We start from the raw sequence: 25700 nt of genomic DNA on the forward strand, positions 1-25700 counted from the left end.
AGTTCAACCCACTGCGGTTGTCTGTGCCCATTTTTATTTTAGTTTTAGTTTTTTATTTTAGTTTTATTTTATTTTCACCAACGCCGTTCTTCTTTCGCGAACCCCTGGTCACTGGAGCTGGTCTCCGGCAGGACGCTACCATTTGCTGGGCGAACGGCCATGTCGCTGATGCTGTATCCTTTGGATACATTCTTGGAAATTGGGGAAGCCAAAAGCAAATACATTTTTTTAAGACTTTTGATTCACATTGCTAATTGCAGCCCCAAAAGGTGTCGATGCGTTTGTGTTCCGTGACTGTGTTAGTCTATCTTTTGATAAATAAATTTTAAAAGATATTAAAATAATAAAAATGAGTTAAAAAATAAAAGCCCTTCGATGGTAATTAATTCTCTGTTGATTAAAGATTTCTATTATATGGATTAGCTGGTCCAGTCTCTTAATTCAAGTTCCAATCATGTCTAAAAAGAAACCCTGTTATCAGATTCACTTGTTTGTTTTATTCCTTAAGAGAAAAGAAAAAAAGGGGTGCCTGGGTGGCTCAGTCAGTTAAGTGTCTGACTTCAGCTCAGGTCATGATCTCACGGTTCATGGGTCCGAGACTCACACTGGGTTCTGTGCTGACAGCACGGAGCCCGCTTCAAATTCTCTCTCTCTCTCTTTCTTTCTGTCCCTCCCCACCTCAAAAAATAAATAAACTTTTAAAAAAAGAAAATAAAAGGAAAAAAAAAAGGCATTCCCATGTTTGGAGAAGACTTAACCCTTCAGTCTGGATGATGATTCAAATGATCCCTTGTAGCCCCGAAAAATTCATAATACACCCTGAAAATGTCCATATATCTCAGTATTAACTGATAAGCTGTATATATCAAAATGGAAAGACCTTATCAAAAGTAATGTTGGGGTACTTGGCTGACTCAGTAGAGCATGTGACTCTTAATCTCAGGGTTATGAGATTGAGCCCCATGTTGGGTGTAGAAATTACTTAACTTTTTTTTTTAAGTAAGTAAAAGTAAGGGGTGCCTGGGTGGCTCAGTCAGTTAAGCGTCCAGCTTCTGCTTAGGTCATGATCTCAAGGTTCGTGGGTTTGAGTCTTGGGTCGGGCTGTGTGCTGACAGCTTAGAGCCTGGAGCCTGCTCCCGATTCTGTCTCTCTCTCTCTCTGCCTCTTCCCCACTTGTGCTCTGTCTCTCAAAAATAAATAAGTAAATAAACATTAAGAAAATAAAAAAAAAATAAGTAAAAGGAATGTTAAAGAGAAGGAAATCAAAAGTAGAAAATGACAAAATAAAAATCAAAACGGGCTGCTCCAATGGTAAATTTACACAAAGGAGAAATAACGTAAAATACTCATCATCACGTGAACAACCCCCACTCTCCCGTAGATCTTTCTCAATCTCCAAAACACACCTCCACTCTGCCAGGATCATCTGTGCTTGGAAACACCCCGTGTCTGAAGACCGTCATCCCTCGGTGGCGTCTCTGGAGCCCGCTCTTTTGTTTGGTGCAACCTCCTTGATCTTGTGCAAGATGAAGACTCAGGGGCCTTCCTGGATGGGCTCTCACCTCCACCTTGCAGTTGGCAACCTCGGAGTCCAGACGCCCAGGGGGATGGCCTCAGCATCCTTCCTCTGCCATTTCACGATGAATGAAATGCTCACAGAGCCAGCTTCTCGAGGGCGTCTGCGCCCCCCTCGCTTGCTGTGCGTCGTATTGTCCTCGTCACTGACCTTGGAACTCGTGCACGTCTCCTGGATTTGTAGGTGGAAACACCTTGTTTTCCTGGGAATCCACCCGTACACCAGGGCAAGGATGAGGGATTCAGCACGTATCTGTGACCATTTAACCCACAGCGTTGGAGCAGGCAGCTTGCCCCTTCCACCGCCCTGTCCTTCCTTCCCCAGGAAAGGAATCCCCACTTGAGATGTAACAGGCTGGGTTCTTATAAGCCTCCAGCCGAGAGGACAAAGCCCCTGATCTTACCAAGTGGAGTAAGGTGTTGGCTCCTGGACCCTTGAGCAGCCACACTGTGGGGCAGTTACCCGACCGCCCCTCCTGCGGGACTGTTCCCAGCATGAGTCCATTGCTTCTTGAGAAACAGGGAACGGTAGAACCGCCCCACGTCACCTCATCCTTGCAAAGTAACAGAGGCCAAAGAAGGCTATGAACATCAAAGGTGGAGAAAGACTGTGAGTTTTAAGAACTTTGAACTCTGTATTTTCTGCAAACTTTCCTATAAACTCTCTGTCCCAGGCGGCTGGGCAAATATTTGAGCCTTGAAATGAAATTTTGGAGGATTTGGCACCTCACAGAGATGAAATCAATCATGAACTCGTGTAATAAACTCCAGCCTTGGGCATTTCATGATTTTGAGATGTTTATTGCATCAATTGCTTGTGCAGTTTATCTCCTACGTTATTTGTGTTTCCTTTACATTTTGTGTAATCTTTTTGGCCAAGGAGTTTTGGCATAAGCCCCTAACTCGGGGAACGTGACTGAGATCTTATGGTTCTTTGTTAGCTGTAAATTATGCTAGAATTTTGTTCAGCAGTTTCATTGTCAAGAACATTTCATTTCAGAAAAGGCTCCTTCTGATAGAGAATATACTACCGAATTACTCTGCAGTAAGAATCAGTGATGCGTGGACAGTCCCCAGAAGTCCATGATCCTGTAAACATTCTTCTTACAAAATCTTTAAAAATAAAATGTATCTTTTTATTTGTTGAACGCTCATTAGTATGTGGGCACAGAGATTCCGTAAAGGAAGAAAAAAATATATATGGAACAACTTATGCTGGAATCAGTCTTATTAGTAGTCAAATTCAAATGAATGTTTTTTGGGTTTTTTCCCATAAAATTAGAAGTATTTTTGAACATTATTCCACCCTGGGGGGCCGGAGTGGGGGGGGCCTGATCAGCTCAGTCAGAAGAACATGCAACTCTTGATCTTGGGGTCATGAGTTCAAGCCCCATGGTGGGTGTAGAGATTACTAAAAATAAATAAATAAATAAATAAATACTTAAAAAAAAATAAAAATACTACTGACTGGACGTATTAAGATTTTCAAATTATTCATCACTGGTCGAGAACATGAGAGTAAGGGTAACAATAATATAACAAGTACATAAAACCTTCACAATGTTCCAGACTTCGTAACTCTAGAAAATAAGATAAAACCCTGATGAAATAGAGAGCTAAGCATAATGTGACAGCGAGATATTTTTAAGATTATGTAAGATAATATGTATTAGACGTGAGGAAGAAAATTCTTGCAAAGTAAAACCTAAAAGTTATCGCTGATAATTCTTGTGCATCTGGATATTTAAAACACTAACATGAGTCAAGAGAGCAAATGAAAATAATGGTGATAGATTAGGAACTGTATCTGGAATATATTTAGGGGCGCCTGGCTGGCTTAGTCAGTGGGGCATTTGACTCTTGATCTGGGGGTTGTGGGTCCAAGCCCCACATCGGGTGTAGAGATTACTTAAAAATAAAGTATTTAAAAATTTTTATACTATATTTAACAAAGAGATGATTAATATTCAGATTAACTAAAGAACTGCTATATTTTAGAAATAACAGTACCGTCTCCCACCAAAATGGTGAGGGCATTTGAACGTAAGGAAGCAATAAAAGTCTTTAAAGATACACAAATCCTTCTCAAACTCAGAAGTCAACAGGGGACCTTTTGTTGTTGTTGTTGTTGTTGTTGTTGTTGTCAACAAATACATTTAGTGAAGGGCGGCTGGATGACTCAGTCAGGTCAGCGTCTGACTCTTGCTTTTGACTCAGGTCATGATCCCAGGGTTGTGGGATCGAGCCCCAGCTTGGGCTCCATGCAGAGCCTGCTTAAGATTCTCTCTTTCTCTTCCTTGGACTCCTCCCCCCCCTCTCTTTCTCTCTCTCTCTCTCAAATAAAAAAAAATACATTTAGCAAGATTGGCAAAATAATAATAATAATAATAATAATAATAATAACTTTGTAATATCAGGTTTGGAGTAACCTTATTGGTGAAAATATGCACATTAAAAACCCCATGGGAGGCAAGTTGGCCATAGCAAGAGAGGTGCATGTGAACTTATATTAGGTTATAACTAACCTGTGCACTGTGGGGTGCTTCGAGGGACTCTCCCCTAGTATTTTAGTAGTATTACAGAAATGCTGGACTGCTATAATAAATATGCCTCCAAACCCAGCATCGTACACGGAGGAGTTTATTTCTTGTTCATCAAACCGTCCACGGCAAGCACGCGGGCTGGCAGAGGCTTTCCTCCAAATGATGAATCACACCCCAGACTCCTTCCATCTTGTGGCTCCACGGTCACTTTGGGCTTCACTGTCACCTGCCTCTGGCCACCAACTGGGGAGAAGAGACGAAGGAGAGGGCAAAGGCTGTCTTAAAGCTGAGGCTAAGAAGCGGCACGCATCACTGGCCCCCATTCCATTGTGAGAAGGAGTCCCGGGGTTCCCCCCCCAAAACACAAAGGGTGTGACGAGTATAGACCTGCCTGGCCAGCCACCTCCCAGGAGCAGTTCTTCACTACAGAAGGGGCGTGGGCTGGCTCCTTTGGGTCCACAGCCAGCCCTCCCTGTCCCAGCTATGTTGGCATATTTTCTGTGCCGTGTAATTGCTTTTTAATTTTTTTAGGTTTATTTCTTTATTTTGAGAGAGAGACAGTGTGAGTGGGGGACGGGTAGAGAGAGAGGAGGAGAGGGAGAATCCCAAGCAGGCTCTGCATTGTCAGCGCAGAGCCTGATGCAGGGCTCAAACCCACGAAACCATGAGATCATGACCTGAGCTGAAACCAAGAGACAGAAGGTTAACCGAATGAGCCACCCAGACGCCTCTCTGCCATATGATTTTTTGAATAGTGTTTCCAAGTTCCACAAAAAATCCTGAGGAGACCTGGATTAAATAGCACTGGACCTACAAATTGCATTTATTTGTAGATTAGTTTCTATACAGATTACATATGTCACAGGAACCCACAGAAAGGAGGTAGTTGTCTGGAATGTGACTTTAAAGGGAGTATTTTGAAGGAGGCTAGGGATTTGGGGTTCCCCAGTGGCTCTTTTTCTTCCAAGAATTTCCTAACATAATGTCCCCCTCCGTTTTGACTGAGAAATCTACACAATGAAAGCCTCTCTATCCTAGAGGTCACCAGATTAGTTAATTTAACACTTCCAGGAAATGTTAATAAGTAGATTCCCATGGTCCCAACCCATTCTGTTATTTACTTTTCTTACCCGATAAAAATAATACATCTACCTGGAAACAGACCCCAGACACTTACATGCATACCCAATAAAAAGCGACACAATAAAAATATCACTTACGAATTAGTGCTTCCAAAAACTGAACAGAATCCTGAGCTCTACATTTGGAATCAAAAGAACATCTCTCTGCACGACTCTTTCGGAATATTGGTCGCGGAAAACACCAGCAAACTGGTGCCTCCAGAGAAGAGACGGTATCTGCAGCCATGAACGAATCCTTCCAAAAGATGAACCAAACGCGTTCAAACCTCTACCGTTAACTATGAGCTTTTGGGAAATCCAGGCAAAGGGAGACCATGAAAATGACATCGCAAAGGTGCACTCGGCCAAATCTAGACTTCTGAATAACCCTACCGGATAAATGATGTGGTTTCTTCAACAAATACATCACATGAAAAAGAGAGTAAAGGACAGGAGACTGTTAAAAATTAAAAGAGACTTAAGAAGCAGATATACTAATGCAGTGTGCAGGCCCCCTTGGAAACCTGACTCACACATACCAACGGGCAAACAGCCATTGGTAAACCAGTCAGGGAACGTGAGGACTGATTGGGTAGCAGAAGATACTAAGAAATTGTTGTTAATTTTACTAGAGCAAATGATGAAGCTAATAATAAAAATAGTTCTTCTCTTCAGGGATGTAAAGTATTTACTGATGAAGTTCTATGATACCTGGCATGTTTAAAAAAACATTCCAGATGGATGGGGTGCCTGTGTGGCTCAGTCAGTTAAGCATCCGACTCCTGATTTCCGCTCGGGTCATGATCTCGCGCTTCGTGGGATCGAGCCCTGAGTCAGGGTCTGTGCTGATTGACAGTGCAGAGCCTGCTTGCGATTCTCTCTCTCTGTCTGTCTGCTCCTTGCCATGTGCTCACCGTCTCTCTCTCTATCTCAAAATAAATGAATAAACTTTTAAAAAACCTAAATTATAAATGAGTAGACCCTCACAAGCCCACACAACACACTTTCCTTACAAGGAGCACGTGCAGATCAATGCCTGGCATGCTTGCACACACACACACACACACACACACACACACACGCAGATCCCCAGGTCGGTCGGGCTTGTGCTGCAGTCGACACCAAAGTTTGCATTTCTGAGCTCTACGCGAAACGGTATTTTCCGCCAAGAGTGGTCGCGCTGACGATGACAAGTCCCAGGTAAGCAAAGGACATCTCTTGAGCTGTCGGAGGGGGGTCGGCGGTGCAATGGAACCAGAGGAACAGCTTCCATTCGCACAGGAGCTCCCTGGGTGGGGTACACGCAGTGCTGAGGGTTTGGCCTGCAGGACGGATGCAGCCCCACGAGGTGCAAGCCAGCATCTGGTTTCCGCAGACAGAAAAAAGGAAACTCAGTGCTGGAGTTCGACAATCGGGAACAGCGATGGAAGGCGGTTGTCACTGAAGTTTGCCCTGCCCCAAAGCCCTTCACCACAGCACCAGTGGTTCTCAGACATGAACTAGGGCCTTCCACTGCAAACAATAATAACCCTTGACCCCTGGGCCGGCCAAAGTGACACCAGCGCCCTCTGCGTGAGTCCTCTTGGTTTGAACTTTGCTCATGGCAACAAGAGATGCGTTAGAAGGACGTAGCTCTTTCAGACCCACGATGCAAACTTGCCCCGTGGCTTGTGGCTGTTGGCAGGAGGGACACACGTGCCCCCAGCCAGGCATCCGGCTGAGACTGGAGGGCTGTCTGCGTCCTGGACCATAGGAGTGGGGGGGTCCCACACTGCTCGGCATGGAGCAGGGAGAGATTTCTCTAATAAAGACGCCCCAGAGGGTGACACGCTGTCCTTAACCAGCCCCCACGGAAAGGGGACTCCCTTGGGGTGAGAGACAGTGTGGACAGCTTCTTCATCCCAATACCAGGGGAAAGGAAGTTCCTATTTCGTGGTCCAGCAGGAAGAGGCTGGGGTGACTGCTGGCAAACTCAGGGCAGAAATGATGTCTTCAGAAAGATGAGCATCACACGGGATCTGAGATTTAAAATAGCACGTAAGTGATAGAGTGGAGGGTTCTGAGCAATCACAATGAAATGGGAACTGATCTCTGAATGGGGCCACAGGGAATACAGGACTTGACTCCATGGTCCTCCTCCTCCTCCCCCTCAGGTATTGTTATTACCATCATCATCATTATTATTATCATCACTACTATTAATGGTACTGTTATCATTAATTTATTGATGGAGTCTATTATAATCATTTATTTAATATCAGAATTCCCTGGGATCTAAGCACACAAAATGCCCATGTTAAAAGGTTTACCACCCAAGCATGGTACCCACTGCTATGTGGCTGGGGTGTAGGCACACTCTGGGGCACCCCTTAGCCTCGTGCCCTGGCCTCAGCACCGCAAATGCCTGGTTCCCATCAGCCCGCACTCCCGGGCATCAGTCTGAGCGAGACGCTGCCTCTAACACAAAAGGGGCTTCTATCAGAGAAACGGAGGCGCTTGTTAATGAAGAGACTAGAAACAGAGCCATAATGAGCTACTGTATCATAACGGAGTGCAAATCACACTGTCCCTGCTATTTACAACTTTCACATGGCACCGGGCGCCCTCATTATGTCCGTGCAATTACTCTATTCAGTGGACTTTTCAGTAAGGGGCTCTCACCACGGCCAGACCCGTTTGGAAGCTTCTGTTGCTCATGGAAGTTAGAGCCAGCTCTGGAAAGATGTATCACTGCATTATGGGAAGCAAAAATGTGACAGAGGGGTGTACAGGTGAGCATGTACCTGAAAGAGAATCTCTAAAGTTTGGAGGCAACGTATGACGCCTGTGGGCTGAGTGGTCGTGGGGTGCAAACATTGACTTGATTTGCAAACATCACCATGGTCGGGTCAGCGCAAGCCTCCCCAGAGAAGGAAAACCTTGACCTTGAAAACCATCCATGCCCACGAGTCTTCACAAGCTTTGAAAATCTCTTCAGAGATCGATGCTTTTTCATATAATCTGTAAATATTTCTCTGAATGACAAGAACCGATCATATACGTGGTCACAATACCATATCATGCCGACAAGGATGTACGATAATTTATATCATCGGATACCTTGTAAGCTTTCAAGTTTCCTCAAATGGGTGAGCCTGCTTCTAAGTCCTTATTAGAGCATGTGCGATTTGGGGTTTTCTTTCTGTAGATCAGCGGGTCAACATTGCATCCCATTTTGCTCCCAGTAAACTCGGCGAATTCTCCAATTAGATTCACCTTCATCGAACTACCCAAGGCCACGGCTTCTGGTTGGGCCCGGTCTCTGGCAGAATCGAAGCTGACGTGTTCCACAGACAAAACAAGGCTTCGTTTGTGCCACACGATGAGTTTTGTTGCAAGCCTGGTGCAAAATTAAAGCACCGAGTAGAAGTGAAACCAGCTTTTAGCACAATCCACGCGAATAAGAAGCTCACGGCTGCCATGTTGAAAGGAAGAGTCCCAACCACCGGGGCGGGGGCCGAAGTCGGCTACAAGATCATCTGGACCTGTGGAATTTGCAGGGCAACGCTGTGCAAGCCCAGATGCCGTTGGATCGACAGCTTTGATGCGGAAACACGGATGGCCCGTGCCCTCCGCATGACCGCTCTGTTGCGACGCACTCTCGACAGCACAGGGTCCGCACCCGGGGATGCTTAGAGACCCTGTCTGCTCCTCGTGCCCATGTGGCATCCTTGATGGGACACAAATTGTTTAAGAGAAGCCGTTCGCATCTTGCAGTGATCCAGGTAGGAGGGACAAGAGACCAAAACGTCTCCAGGACTGTGTCCTCTGTCTGCAGCAGATTTAAAATCACGTGCTTCGGACCTACCTGGTCAGGCGGTCACCACGCACAGGCCCTGGCCACCACGTCCGATTCTGTTTCTGGAACAAGCCAAGCCCATTCCTGCTGCGTCCCACGGCCCGGCCCCGGTGCCTGCTGCGTCCCACGAAGAGCAGGGGCTCCAGGCCCAGGTTGGGGAGCAGAAGGGCTTATTCCAAACACAGCCTGTGAGCCCAGTGTCTGTACCCCAAGAGTTACAGCCTCTTGGAATTTCCTGTCGCCTCTTTCTTACAGCCGGGTCTTTGCTCTTGGGAGGTGTATATGTGGGTGTCTTTGAGGAGGTAGAAGAAAGGATAATGAAATTATTAAGAACCATCTAAAGAATGATTAAATATCTTTTCAGGAAGAACAACCCACTAGCCTCTAAGTACATCTTAAATACATTCCATTCTGAAGTTTGAAATTATTTTTAGGGCAGCAAGTTAAGCGATTTATCCCACTGGCTTTGAGCGTCAGGTGCTGCTCCAGGAGCAAATATCATCCCCGTTCTACAGAGAAGAAAACTGAGGGGCACCTGGGTGGCTCAGTCGGTGACGTGTCCGACTTCAGCTCAGGTCATGATCTCTCGATTTGTGGGTTCGAGCCCCACGTCGGGCTCTGTGCTGACAGCTGGGAGCCTGGAGCCTGCTTCACATTCTGTGACTCCCTCTCTCTCTGCCCCTGCCCCACTCACGCTCTGTCTCTGTCTGTCCCTCTCTCAAGCATAAATAACCATTAAATTCTTCCGCCAGTGATGTCCCCTCAGCACCATGCTCCATCCAATCCCCAGCTGGCTCCAAACTACAATGGCACAACCTGTCTACACCATGCAGTCCAGCCCTTGGTCCTGTCTACACCTTCTTTGGGCCAATGTCTTCGCAGGCAAATCGCAAGCTCCCCAGAGGGTAACTAGTGGATCTGAAAAGATTACCTGCCCTGGAATCTAACATAGAGTTGGGTACTGCTGTGGTCTGGATGTCACTGTCCTCCCAAAAGCCATGCACTGAAATCCCATTGCCCAAGGTGAAGGTGGTAGGAGGTGATTAGGTCATGGGGTGGAGCCCTTCATGAATGGGATTACTGCTCTTATGAAGGAGACCCCACAGAGCTCCCTCGCCCCTTAGGCCACGCTAGGGGATATCAAGAGGGCTGAGACCAGACCATATCAAGAGGGCTCTCACCTGACCGTGGGCCCGTCTACTCCAGGCTGGGTGATGGCTAGCTCGCCCCGTCAGCCACAACACCCCCAGCCCCTGTCCTCTGCATTCATGTCATTGCACTCCGACGTTAGTGCCCCGGAGGCTTTACATTTTCTGGGTGACTCACCAACTCACCCAGCCTTGAGTTTCAGATCTGTAGAACTGTCCTCAAGCCTGGTTCATCTTCCTTGACAGGAGGGCTATGGGGACAACTCACCTCCAGGCATCAGGTTGAGGGTCTGGGGCCACACGTGTCGTGTGTGACCACGTAGGCTCCCCAAATTGTGTTACCTGGTGACAGGGCTGCAACTTAACACATACATTAAGTCCCAGCTTTCTTTTCAAGGTGCTCATACTCATCCTGAAGATGGTTATGGGTGAGAAAGGGAATACATTATAGTTTTAAGGCAGATTGAGATATTTGGGGCACTCTCTCTCAAAAATAAACATAAAAAAATAATAATCAATAAATAAACATTAAAAAAAAGACTGAGATATTTAAGGAAGGAAATAAATGCAGAGACAAAGGATGCGATATTCCAGCTTCCGGATGTATGTACCTGTTCCCCTGTAAACCGTGCCAAATCCAGTTCAAACCCCTCAGCCGGCCGCTCGCTCGAAGGTGGGGATAGATTTTGCTCTCACAATTCTCTCTCCAATTCCCCGACTCCGCTGATCCAATTTTCACCAGCTGAGGTAAACAATACCTTCACGCGGCTGTCGCGGGCAAGGACACAGCTACTGACTGTTCTCGTCACTCACGTTCCCGAAGACATGAGAGGGCCAGAGCTGTGTCTGTAATGGGAAAAATAATTAACAGTTCTGAGGGGGTAAACGGAGGCAGGTATGAAGGCCCAAACTCCCCCAGAATTAACCTGTTTGGGGAACCGTTTACAATGGTAAGATTTGGAAGAGACAAGGGTTTTGTTTTTTCTTGATGTTTTTATTTCATTTTTGAGAGAGAGAGAGAGAGAGAGCACGAGCAGGGGGAGGGGCAGAGAGAGAGGGAGACACAGAATCCGAAGCAGGCTCTGGGCTCCGAGCTGTCAACACAGAGACTGTGAGGCTCGAACCCACGAACCGTGAGATCATGACCTGAGCCGAAGTCGGATCCTTAACTGACAGAGCCACCCAGGCGCCCCAAGGAGACAATGGGTTTTAACTAAAAGTGATGCTCGTCAGAGACTTATTCGTTATGTGGAAATTGGAAAGAAAACAAGCCATCAGGGAAAAGGAGTTTGGTTCAATCTGGAGCTTTTTCACTTCAGAAAAAACTCGCCAATGGTGAACGTGTGCTCATCGTAACTTTATTCGTCATGGCAAAAAAGAATGATTAGGTCCTTCAGCAGGGGAGTGGTTCAGGAGGGGACACTTCACAGCCATGTAAAAGAATATGTGATGAAGTTTTGGGGTGATGGTGGGGTGGTCCGGAGCCGACGGCCAAGAAAGAATTCTCGAAGACGTGTTTGGTGCAAAAAGGTGATTTTATGAAAGCACGGGGACAGGACCCATGGGCAGGACTGGGGTCGTGATGGGTAACTGATCACATACCCTCAGGTTGGGAGGGGGTCAGGGGTAGAGTAAATCTCTAAGGAATTTTGGAAGCAAAGTTTCCAGGACCTCGAGGGGCCAGCTGTTGCTACACAAATGCCAATGATTGTCGTTTAGTAAAACCTCAGTCACGAGACCCTTCCGATGTGTATCAGGGGCCATGAGCTTGGAGGATGATTGCCCACGTATGTCTTGGGGCCGTTGAGATAAAGGAAGTTTCCAAAGGACTTTTTATCCATGAGAGTAGACTTACCGGATCCTGGGGGGTCAGGACGATGTTAAGCCAAGATTCTCCTTTGCCCCCAGCAAGGCATCCTCATCAGGACCGCTGAGCTCCCAGAGGGAGGTCAGTCTGCCGGTTTCCAGGACTCGTCAGTGGGCTGCAGGCCGTAAGGGGATGTAATTTCTCATTTGCCTTAGTTTCCCACATCACCATGGCCGGGACGTACCCCCCTTCCCTTTGTCCTTGGGTAGCCAGGAGTGTCTGAGGAACATCACACATATTCCCCTGGAAGGGGGGGGGCTGTTAGCCTGTACTTTGCCCTCAGCTCAACCCACACTCCCTCGTCAATATGGATCAGACAACGACGTGGAGGGATCTCCGGGATATTGTGTTGAGTGGGAAAAAATCCAATCCTGAAAACTCGGATCCTATGTGATTCCATCTGTATGATGTTTTTGAACTGACAAAAATGTTAGGAAAGCAATGTCCGCCAGGAGTTAGGGAGGAGATGGGCTTAGGGTCACTAGGATAACGCAGAGGTCGCTGTGGTCACGGGGGTGTCAGGGTCTGTGTGGGGGGTATCGGCTCCCACACAGGCGAGAAGACAACGTACTACTCAGTACACACACACCCACATGCACGTGAAGGGGGGCAGGAGGAGACACCCCAAAACGGGCCACTTTGGCCCAAATAGTACTTCAAGTTAAAAGTAACCCAGACCCAGCAGGTGCAGGAAAGGCTCTCTGCCTCCCCAGAAGTGCCTAAATTTGCACCGGAAAGGAGCGCCTGCACCCGCACGACAGGTGTTAACGGAGGCCCCTCAACCCAAGAACTCGTCTGCGTCTGAGTAATTGAACGACCTTGTTTTCCCAAACACCTTCTCGCACTTCCTGGCCGATGAGATTTCCCCCTTTGTGTCCTCAGACCTACCTTTTTCCTTAGCTCCTAGAAGATTCTTTTCTCATTGTCTCTGGAGTTTCCGGTCCGTGTGGACTCCCCTCGGGTACCCCCATCACATGTGATTGTCGCCTGTTCATCCGTCTCCTGTCAGTTCAATGCCAAGTCCAGCTGGAAGGACCACAGGGAAGAGGAGGGTCTTTCTCCCCAACACACACACAGACGCACAAATGGCTGTGCAGGTCGCTGGGAAAAGCTAAGTAAATCTGTGGGCCACACTGAGGGCAACATCCTGATGGTGACATTCTGTTACAGGCTTGTCCTGGTCACCAGTGCAGGAGGCGTCGCCCAGGGAGCAAGGGCTCGTTTCTTGCGATGATACAAGTGTATTATTTCTCGAAAGTGCCTAGGCCAACATATTCTTTTTAAAAGACATAAGAAAATATCCCCTCCAAATTTTTTTTTTTTAATCAGAACATCATGTCTAACCATGATAAAAATATCAGACAAACCAAATTTGTTTTTTGTTTTTTGGTTTTTGTTTTCAGACAAACCAAATTTGAAAGGCATTTTACAAAATATCTGACCGGTACTCCTCATAACTATGAAGATCGTTGAAACCAAAGAACGTCTGGGGCGCCTGGGGGGCTCAGTCGGTTGGGCGTCTGACTATTCCAGGTCAGGTCATGATCTCACGGCTTGTGAGCTCAAGCCCCAGGTCGGCCTCTGCGCGGGATTCTCTCTCTCTCTCTCTCTCTCTCTCTCTCTCTCTCTCTCTCTCAAAACAAATAAATAAGCTTACACACACACACACACACACACACACACACACGGCACAGGGAACCTCTGAGAAACTCTCTCGGCCAAAAGCAGATGAAGGAGACATGACCACTACATGTAACACAGTGTGTTCTTGGACAGGATCCTGGAAGAGGGCAAGGACATTAGATAAAAACTAAGGACATCGAAGTAAAAGAATGGACTTCAGTTGATATATTTGATGTGGTTTGAAGGGGTGGGGTTCGGAGCCCCTGGCCAAGAAAGAATTCTTGAGATGTCTTTGGCGCAAAAAGGTGATTTTATTAAAGCGAGGGACAGGACCCGTGGGTAGAAAGAGCTGCACTGGGGTTGTGAGGGGTGACTGGTTACTATATACTATATACGTATACTGTATACTATACATTGCAGACTATATACTGCACACGATATACTGTATACAATATATTATATACTGTATGCTGTGTACTATATACTCTATACCATACACTGTATACTGTATATTATATACTGCATACTACATAGTATACTATACTGCATACTGCATGCTATTATATACTGTATACAATATACTGTATGTTATATACTGTATATTATATCCTATGTACCGTACACTGTATGCTATATACTATATACTGTATACAATATACTGCACACTATACACTGTATACTATATACTGTATGCTGTGTACTATATACTGTACATTGTATACTGTATACCACACACTGTATACTGTATACAATATAGTGTGTGTTGTATACTGTATACTGTATGCTATATACTGTACATTGTATCCTATGTACCGCACACTGTATGCTATATACTGTATGCTATGCACTGTAAACTATATACTGTATACTCCATGCTATATACTATATACTATATGCTCTATACTGTACACCATATACTGTATACTACATACTGTATACTATATGCTGTACACTATATAGTGTACACTGTATGGTATATACTATATACTGTGTATTATGCACTGTATACCATATACTGCACACTATATACTGTATACTGTATAGTATATACAATATACTGCATGCTATATATTGTATACTACATACTGTATACTGTCTATGATACAGTATATGTTGCATACTATATACTGTATACAGTATACTGTATACTATATACTATTATATGCTGTATACTATACACTGTATGCTGTATACTATATACTATATGCTCTATACTGTACATCATATACTATATACTATACACTGTATACTATATATTGTATACTCCATGCTATATACTATATACTATATGCTCTATACTGTACACCATATACTGTTACTACATACTGTATACTATATGCTGTACACTATATAGTGTACACTGTATGGTATATACTATATACTGTGTATTATGCACTGTATACCATACACTGCACACTATATACTGTATACTGTATAGTATATACAATATACTATATGCGATATAGTATATACTATACACTATATATTGTATACTACATACTGTATACTGTCTATGATACAGTATATGTTATATACTATATACTGCATACAGTATACTGTATACTATATACTATTATATACTGTATACTATACACTGTATACTATATACTGTATGCTGCATGCTATATACTATATACTATATGCTCTATACTGTACATCATATACTGTATACTACATACCGTATGTTATATACTGTACACCATATGCTGTATACTCTATGCTATATACTATGGAGTTGGGAGAGGTAAAGACTCAGGGAAATTTCCTAAGGGACTTTCACTTGCTAAAGAAGACTCAAGGGATCCTGGAGGCCTTGCTATTGTCAGGCGAAGGCTGCTTTCCCCTCTAATGCGGCATTGACACTAGGGCACTGGGGGGGTTCCTGGAGGAATGTGAGATCTGTATTTGCCTCAAGTATTTGTCAGTGGGCTGAAGGTTATAAGGAAATTTAATTTTATCTGCATTTCCTTCTGCCTTTGTTGCCACATCAATATTGATGCATTAGTGGTGGTAAAAAATACTGTAGAAATTAAGATGTTAACCCCGGAGGAAACCAGGTGTGGGGTGTATGGGAACTCCCTGCACTATCTTCGTAACTTTTCTGTACGTTCAAAACTTTTCTGCACGTTCAAAACTACTATAAAATAAATTAATTGGAAGACCGTATTTCATAATTAATTGTGAAGTAAATCGTTACTGTCCACCGGGGGGTAACGTCAAAGGGCGTGGACTGCATTTCTCCTAGTGACCCCAGGATTCCCTACCAGCTGCCGTGAAAACCATCGTAACCACAGTAGGTTTTACGCATCTTCCATGGAAACGTGGTTTGTTTCTTCGAAAGACGGTATTGGGGGAGCTTCCCAGGGAAGCCACTGGACAGAAGCCATGCTGTGGAGCCGGGTCTAATGCCATCAGCTCTTCCAGGATGGCCCAAGTGACACTGCGAAGGGATTCGCGTGAGCTTGTAGTCGGCGACTGCTGCAGGACTTTTTACCTCAGTGCCCGGGATTCGTGCGGGGTCTCCCCGCTTCGAAGCATGAAGAGGTGACACAAAATGAGCAGTAGGCAGACGATTATTAGAATGTAAGACCAGAAAGTAAGAACAGGGGGCACCTGGGTGGCTCAGTCGGTTGAGCGTCCGACTTAGCTCAAGTCATGATCTCACAGTTTGTGGGTTCGAGCCCCGCGTGGGGCTCTGTGCTGACAGCTCAGAGCCTGGAGCCTGATTCTGATTCTGGGTCTCCCTCTTGCTCTCTGCCCCTCCCCAACTCATGCTCTGTCTCTCTCTCTCTCTCTCTCTCAAAAATAAATAAACATTTAAAAAAGAAGAAGAAAGTAAGAATAGTAGGAAAGCTCTCTTGACAGAGAGGGGATATTGGAAAGTGAATGCCCACGGACTGTAGGGGAGCGTCCTTGTTTTATAAGGTTCTGGTCAGCCCTCTCCCATGCTTTCCCCCTCATTCTTCTCAGGTTCTACCCTTATTGGCTGGATAGCTCTAGGTCCTGGGTCATCCACTCCTGATTGATTTATTTCCATTGTGTGAGGGGTGGTCTACAGCCAGATCATTCCTTGTGGGTCACAGGTTTTATGATCTACTTATTTTTAGGCAGGTCTTTTGTCAAATTCCGGAAGGGAAGCTGAGGGGGAGTAGGTGGGGTCTGTTACATTCTTAAGAGGAACCCTACGCCTGAGGGGGGTTGCTGTGGTCAGATACTCCCCGCATTGTTCCAAAATATGTGTTTTTCCCCACCCAGGGACCTCAGGTCCTATCCTTTCCCTCTCTGCCTATTTTAGCCTATCTTTTCCTATCATTACAAGGAGAAAATTACCAAGCTAAGATATTTACTCTAAGCACGAGGGCTGTATGATATGTTTTGCTAATGGTGTTCCCAACTTCCGGTCCTCTGGCATAGCGCTGGCTTTTGCTGAGAAGGAAATTGTATTTTGCTTTCACATCCAGATGATTCAGAGCTTGGGTAGTGGGGTAAAAAAAAAATTACAGGGAAAATATGATGGTGGTTATCACCAGGCTGTCTTTAGTATTCAGGGCACAGGACTTGAACGTGGTAGGTTCTAAATGTAGATTACTCCAAACGCAGGACCTGAAGACATAAAGACTCTAGTAAATGTGTGACTGCGTTTAGATGGAATGAGGAAGGCTGAAATTTACTGGAAAAACAGGGATGAGCTTCATCTGTCAGCTCTTGCTTTCTTTCTTGACATATTTGCTCGTTTCCTCCCCCCCCCAAGATAAAGAGAGATTGTTGTGTATGTTTTATTTTTTATTTTTTAAATTTTTTTACATTTATTTATTTCTGAGAGACAGAGTGAGACAAAGTGAGAATGGGGGAGAGGCAGAGAGAGAGGGAGGCACAGGATCGGAAGCAGGCTCCAGGCTCTGGGCTGTCAGCACAGAGCCCGACGCGGGGCTCGAACCCACAGACTGTGAGATCATGACCTGAGTCGAAGTTGGATGCTCAAACGACTGAGCCACCCAGGCGCCCCTGTTGTATGTTTTAATGCGCTGTGAATTGTCTTTGGGAATCTACCAGCAAATAGAAAATATAAAAATGTATTAATAGAGGAATATCCATAAGAATCTACTACCGGGGCACCTGGGTGGCTCAGTCGGTTGAGCGTCCGACTTCGGCTCAGGTCATGATCTCACCGTTCGTGCGTTCGAGCCCCGCATCGGGCGCTGTGCTGACAGCTCAGAGCCTGGAGCCTGCTTCGGATTCTGTGTCTCCCTCTCTCTCTTGGCCCCTCCCCTGCTCATTCTCTCTCTCTCAAAAGTAAACAAACGTAAGAACCGACTACTTGTACCGCTCTGTGATTTAATGTGTGGGTCATGAATACTTTATTCACTTTGCTCCTAGTTTCCATGACATGTCCTCAAAGGGGAGATTGTTCAGACAATAGCTACCTCATCACGGCCAGAAGCAGAAGCTAATCTCCCCAAGTAAAAGAGGCAGACTCCTCGTTTGTTAAAATGAATTGCTTGGAGCCATTTTTCCACTTTTCCCTTCCTGGGTCCACTTCAAGGCCAATGATCTCGAATCAATTTAATTCGAGAATCAGGTGGGCTTAGGCCAGGGCGTGAAGTTCAAAAGGTAAAGACAGCATACCAAAAAAAAAAAAAAAAAAAAAGGAGATTTGTTTCTGATCGCACAGTATTTTCAAGCAGAGATGAGCCCCAAGCCCTTCCACTTGGTGTAGCCCTCTCTCATCTGAGCACAGAAACATACGCCCAAAGCAACAAGCACCAGAGATCCGTCCTGCGGCAGTGTGAAATTAGCCTTAATATGCCATTGCCGTGTTGTTCGTGCTTGGCACTTTGCAAAATCCTCTGGATGGAATCTCCCCATTTGCAGTCTCGAAATTTGGGCCACGACATTAGCAACAGAGAACCAGCAAAGGTTACTGTTTTCAGTCCCGTAAGTTAGGCAATAGGGCACATTGTCACAACAGCAAAAAAGCTCTGGGACTCGTATGTGGGTGTATCAGGGTATCCCTTTGGGATGTAAGGAAAGTAATCGAAGGCAACATTTTCCGTTTGCCACCACAGTTGTCTGATGCTTTGCTCCTGGCTTTGACTCCCGGAATTAAGTTGAAAACTGGTCTCTCGTTTTAAAATCTGCATGCCTTTGCTATTCTGGCTCACGTTTAGCCCAGCTCCCCTTTCGGGTTTTATGTAGGTAATACACCAGCTTGAAGAAATTTCAGTGTGATTTCCGGTGCAGTGTAATTCGCCTGGAACACAGGGCCATGTTCAACATCATCTGGGAAGCCTTTGGAAAACTGCAAGTTTAGAAATGCCCAAATACTCAAGAAGAGGGGAACACCAGCTTCTTCTGGGACAGCGGGGGGAGGAGACGGTGTAACAGTGTGAGAATAGCTATAAAGCCACACCCAGCAAAACAGACTCCCTGGGATTTCTGGAAAGTGTTTTTAAAAAAGAAAAAAATCGGGGGCATCTGGGTGGCTCAGCCGGTTAAGCGTCCGACTCCTGATCTCCGCTCAGGTCATGATCTCACAGTTCGTGAGTCTGAGCCCCGTGTCGGGCTCTGTGCTGACCGTGCAGAGCCTGCTTGGGATTCTCTCTCTCCCTCCCTCTCTGCCCTGCTCTCTCTCTCTCTCCCTCTCTCAAAATAAATAAATAAACATTAAAAAATTCACTCTACAGTCCTAATTAATTTTATTTTCACAAATGAGAAACATATTTAGCTTGGTTCTTTGAATATAAAGAACACGATCATAATAACTTGTCATGTCTCTATGTGCTCATTGCAATCGCTTGTGAATTCTTGGATGGTTTGATTGATTGATTGATTGATCTTCTCCTTACCTGTCAGGTGTTCCTGGTTCTTTGCCTGCCTAATAATTTTTGAAAGGGTGTCAGACATTGTCAGTTTTACCTCGTTGGCTGCTGGGCACTTTTGTATTCTTAGAGATCTTCTCGAGCTTTGCTCTGGGATGTGGTTCAGTTACTTGGAAACAGGTCTTGCTTTTAAGATTTGTGAGGCTGAACAGGGACGAGCTCCATTTAAAGTTTAATTATTCCCCACTACTGAGGAAAGACCTCTGTGCCTACTTTACCCAGTGCCGCGTGAATCCTGGGGTTTGCTAATCCGGCTGATGAAAACGGGCACGATTCCCTGTGCTGTGTGCACCAGGCCCTCTGTCTTTCATTCCCATCTGGCCGTTCTTTTGCGATGCGTGTGCGTTAATCTCACACACACGTGAGCTGAGCCCTCGAGGGGGGCCCTACGCACGCCTGTGGAGGGCTGCCTCTGTCTGGCCCTGTGTCCTCCGGGCTCGGGCTATGTTGGTCTCCCCCAGCTCTCACCTCCGTCTCCTCAATCCACACAAAGGCTTCCCAGCACCCCCACCCCTCCGTGGGCCCCCCATCCTACTCCATAGTCTAGAAACAGGGCAGCGAGCTGGAGCCACTGTGGGGTTCACCCATGTGTCCCTTTTCTCCTGTCTCTTTTGGTCTACTTTCGGTGTCTTACAGATTGTTGTGTCAGGTATTTTTAATCTGGTTTTTCGGCTGTTGCAGTTGGGAGACTAAATATTTGGTCCTTGCAGCTCTGCTTTGGCTCACAGCAGAAGTTCAGCCAGACTTCATTGAAGAGTCTCCTTCATTTGCTGAGGCAGAGGTTTTAAAACCAAAGAGCCTTAAATGAAACACTCCTACGAAAGGCCACTTTATTTGAAACTCAGTCTCTCTGAGAGAAAGGAGACTCAACAGCCCAGACTGAAATGTGGGTTTTGACTCCTTGTGGACGCCACCCACTGACCCGTATTGTTAACAAGTAACAGCCTGCAGGGATGTTTTCTCCATACTGGGATCTGCCTGCTTCCCTGATCGGAACTGTTTACAAAGCCGGCTGTTCTAAGGGCTGACGTCTCCATGAGAAGCCAGCGAGATCTGCCTCAAAATGCAAGCAAAGTATGGCTGTTCTACGCTCAATGACAGCAATAGCTCGAAGAAGTAACACGATCAATAGTCAACATAAATATAGGACAATCACCAATGCTAAGGGCTTTAAAAGCACTATATTCCCTAATCTACCCCTGGCAGCAACCATGGAAGTCGATTCTATCATACTCCGCACTTACTGACAGCAAATTGGAGTTTACAAAAAAAAATTTTTTATGCTCATTTATTTTTGAGAGAGAGGGGACAGTGTGCGAGCAGGGGAGGGGCAGAGAGAGGGAGAGAGAGAGACCCCAGGCACCCCTTAAGGAACATCTTTTAAGGAATCTTGTGATTCACCATCCTCAGCGTGCATTAAAACAGAGATGCTCTGGATTCGCTTGAGGACTGGGAAACCCACGACTTCCTTCACTGAGGTCTTCGTGGGACACAGTTGCTCAGGAATTTTCCACAATAATCCTTCTTAGGGCCCAACAGCACTGTCTTCCCAGGATGCCACTCAGATCTGGTTTCACACACTGCAGCTTTCTAAACCTGTGACATCGTTTTACTTCTTCACTTTTAATTTATTTAAGCAATGTCTATACCCCTTGCGGGCCTCATGCTCCACAAACTAAGCCAGCCGGGCATTCCCCTACCCACCAACCCCCCCCCCCCCCCCGCCCATCCTGGCTCCCGCTGCATGCGATTGTTTTAAAATAGGTGTATTGGGGCGCCTGGGTGGCTCGGTCGGTTGAGTGTCCGACTTCGGCTCAGGTCATGATCTCACAGTCCGTGAGTTCGAGCCCCGCGTCGGGCTCTGTGCTGACAGCTCAGAGCCTGGAGCCTGTTTCAGATTCTGTGTCTCCCTCTCTCTGTGACCCTCCCCCGTTCATGCTCTGTCTCTCTCTGTCTCAAAAATAAATAAAAACGTTTAAAAAAAATTTTTAAAAATTTAAAAAAATAGTAAAATAGGTGTATTAAGGGGCGCCTGGGTGGCTCAGTCAGCTGAGCATCCAACTTCTGCTCAGGTCATGATCTCGCGGTTCGTGGGTTCGAGCCCCACGTGGGGCTCTGTGCTGACAGCTCGGAGCCTGGAGCCTGCTTCCCATTCTGTGTCTCCCTCTCTCTCTGCCCCTCCACCCCCCACTCACACTCTGTCTCTCTCTCCTTCAAAAATAAATAAACATTAAAAAATAAATAAAATAATTAGGCGTACTGGTTGCATCCACACGACCCCTGAAACAGAATGCGACGGGCACCGGTGACAGTCCCCACAAAGTTTATTGCAACGAGAGGCAAGGCCGACCGATCGGGGACCAACACTTTTGATCAGACTGTGGGCCCGGGGTACAGAGTTTTTATAGCCAACCCCATCGTCTTATCATCACTGGGGAACAGAACAAAGAAATAGTTCCCAGACGAGGTGGAAACAGTTCGCGGATGGGGTGATTATTTTAGACTTTCTGCCGTTAAGGTGGAAACAGTTCGCGGATGGGGTGATTATTTTAGACTTTCTGCCGTTAAGTCGCCACCAGTAAATCTCCTTGACCCTGCCTCTGATGCTCTTTTCTTTGAACTTTTGTTCCCTTAATTGGTGAAGCCTAATTTACAAGAGTAAAGCAAGGCGGTTATCTCTTAACCTTCAGTGTCAAAACAAAGCTGTTATGTCTCAAGCTACAGGTTGGCCCTACACTACAATTTAACCCTTACAGTACTAGGAAGGACTGGGCTGGTACCCAGGAGAAAATGACTTGCTGTCTGTGCTTGAGAGACATCAGCGCAGAGAAGCTGAGAAAACAGTTGCCTGCAGGGGCCTGTCCCTTTAAGTCATTAAATGAACACCTATTTACTAAGAACATGCGCCTTGGCAGGCGCTGTTGTGGGCACGTGGGTGCCGCCACGGATGTGACAGGGACCGGACCGCTCCCCGGCTCACTTTGCTTCTCTTCCCGCCGGGGATGGATAATCTGGAGGAGCTGACATCATCTGGCAAGGTTGTGAGCAAGTTATTTATTTGCCTTCCCTGCCGTGGGCCTCCTTCCCCACGCTGGACCCACGCAGCCTTCAGAGGACGTCAAAGTCCTCCAAGGTCTGTGCAGGGTTTAGGCGACTTCTTTCATCAGGAAGGGGTTCCTCGCGGGAAGTGAAGAGCGCCCTTTCCAACTTGAGCCATGCTTGTAATATTTCGTATTCTTGACGTTGTCCAACGGTCTTGTAAGCAAATGCGTCGAAATACGAGCAAACCCGAGGCGTTTGCTCTGGTCCTTCTCCGATCCCGGCACGTTTCTAGGAAGAGAGCCGGTGGAGACCGAGGCCTTCACTCCCAGTGTGCCCCACACTCCGCCTGGTGCTGGGGCTCTGACGGCCCCTTTGCAGGCTTCCCGGAGGGTTAGCGTTTACCAGAAGTCCACGGTTCACAGGGCGCATTCGCAACCTGTAGCCTATTTTCTGACGCCTTGCCACCCAAGAGGCCAGGGGAGACGGACCCAGACAAAAGTGAATTCTGCGCACGTATTATGATAGGATGGGACACACTTATCTAAAAATTATTTGTTGGGGCGCCTGGGTGGCTCAACATCTGACTTCGGCTCAGAACTGCTGTTCTGCTGTCAGAAAAACTGGGGCGGGGTGGGGCTTGCGACTGTCCCCTTGCTACACGGGAGGACAGTAGAGAGGCTCGGAGACGGGGAGCATCCCGAGGGCAGCCCCAGGATGCGGCGTCCGTATATAAGGAGGATCGCCGGGGACAAGGCCCTGTGTCTGGGGCCCCGCAGGATTGAACTGTTGATTAATAATCACACGCGGGCATGAGGAGCGCTACCTTGGGTGCATCTTCAAGCATCTTTTGAGTCCTTCCCTTTTTGCCGGACGCGTGGTCTACAGTGACCCAGGACATCGCGGCCCCGCATTCCTCTGACTCAACAGGAAGACCTTCCAGAACCTCTTGCTGACTCTGTGAACAGGCGGAGGGCTCCACATTGGTCCGAACGAATAACCATCTTGCTCCTGTCAGGAGAGCAGGGGAGGGGAGAGGCAGGTGCCTGTTGCCAGGACCGCATTTTGTCTCCCTTCTGGTTCTGTGCCTTAAATGTGAAGCCCATGAAAGCCCCAGTCTGTCTCACACACAAGCAGGAGGGCAAGGACAGCCTCCCTCTCCTCTGTCACCAGGGGGAGATGACCCTTTACGGAGAAATCTCAAAGTGGCTGTACCTTTCATCCATTTTTGGTGGAGAAAAACGACAGGTCAGTTGAAGGATGGGCAGAAAACGTAAAAAATGCAACTAGGATGTTGGGCTTTTCTCCTTGTCTTCTGACCAACAGAGGTCGAAATTTTGGGTTTGCGTGTTAATTTAATTCTTTAATGTTTATTTATTTATTTTGGTGAGAGACAGTGAGAGAGAGAGAGAGAGAGAGAGAGAGCACTGGAAGGGGAGGAGCAGAGAAAAGGAGAGACACAGAATCCGAAGCAGGCTCCAGGCTCCGAGCTGTCAGCACAGAGCCCGACGCAGGGCTCGAACCCATGAACCGTTGAGATCACAACCTGAGCCGAAGTCAGATGCTCAGTTGATCGAGCCACCCAGGTGCCCCTGCATATTGGCCAATTTTGAGCAGCCTTGTAAAGGCTGCTGGCCTGAGCCTCCAGCTTGAGAGGCTTTGCCTACAAGTCCTTCGTGAGGTTCCAGAATAAGTAGAGGGAAACTTGAGGGATTCAGTAAAACGGGAAGAAAATCCCAAAGCCACAGGTGGTGTTTGGGTCCGTCTCCACAGGCTGTGGGAGCCTGGGGGCGGGGGTGATATGCTTCACCAGCTCGAGCCTGCCACCTCGGCAACAACAAACTTCCCCAGAATTCTGGAAACCCCTACGAACAAATGCAATCTGTCCTTGTGTCTAATTAATTCTACCCTGACAAGTAAGAAAAAATGATTTAGTGAAAATGGTTTCCATCGAGTAGAGTGAAACATAATAACAAGCAGGACCATTTATAATCTTTGTTTCAGATTAAACTAGATTAAAATATTAAGCTTCGGTGACCACAACCAGGAATAAACACAGTCTCTGTATGTGTCCCTTTGGGGTTAAGCTGGTCTCTGAAAGGAATAATGAATTCAGATGGATCCCTGAATTCAGAATGAAAACGAACAGATTCCTTCAGAAACCTTGTCACCAAGATGCCAGCAGCTAATGATTTCCTCTTCTCTGCCAACTACAAATTGTGATTCTCAAAGCATCTCTTATTTTTACTCATTTATGATCGCCAAGGGATGCCAAGATAACTTGTACTGTGTTTGACTTAAATATTGGTTAAATTCAAAGCATCTTTGCCCACAACAGTAAAACACGGATATAATTAACAGGGAGCAAACTCAAGATTATTATGATTTGATTTTCTTTTATTTGCAAAGATCAGCTGCGGAGGGATGGGATTGGTGCTCACAAACTCATAGAAACATGCCCTTCTCAGTCCGTGAAGTTTTCCACCATCTGTCTGACACCGTTGACTGTGGCCCCAGGCCCACCCCGTCCCAAATACCTACATGAGTAAAACCCTAACTTTCTGTTTTCTGAATACAAAAGCAACGTATATTCGAGGGATAAAATTCAGCGGGGGGGAATAAGAAAAGTTATTTGCAATTTTAGCGGTCTCACCAGCACCCCGCACTCCAAATGACGGTGAGGCCGTGGAGAAACCAGATACCGGGACGTCACCGGCAGGAATAGAAATAGGTTCAGCTGCTCTGGGAAATGGTCTGGTGGTTCATTTGCAGACCAAAAGTGGGCTTGCCGTAGGATCGGGTAGTGGTGTTCCTAGATGTGGATTCCAAAGCCGTGCAAACTGACTTCCACGCATAAACTCAGACACTAATGTTTATAGCAGCTTTATTTATAATCGCCCTGAGTTGAAAAGCACCCAGGGGTCCTGTGCCCCGTGAATGGTTAACAAGCTGTGGTACAGCCACACCGAACAATACTGCTCAGCCCCACCCCGCCCCCCGAAGGAACTGTCCTCTGATGGACGCAGCAACGTGGATGCGTCTCAAGGACTCATCCAAGATGGAGAGC

The sequence above is a fragment of the Panthera pardus genome, unplaced genomic scaffold (assembly GCF_024362965.1).
Source record: "Panthera pardus isolate Hobbes unplaced genomic scaffold, ASM2436296v1 HiC_scaffold_14, whole genome shotgun sequence".
Taxonomy (NCBI): domain Eukaryota; kingdom Metazoa; phylum Chordata; class Mammalia; order Carnivora; family Felidae; genus Panthera; species Panthera pardus.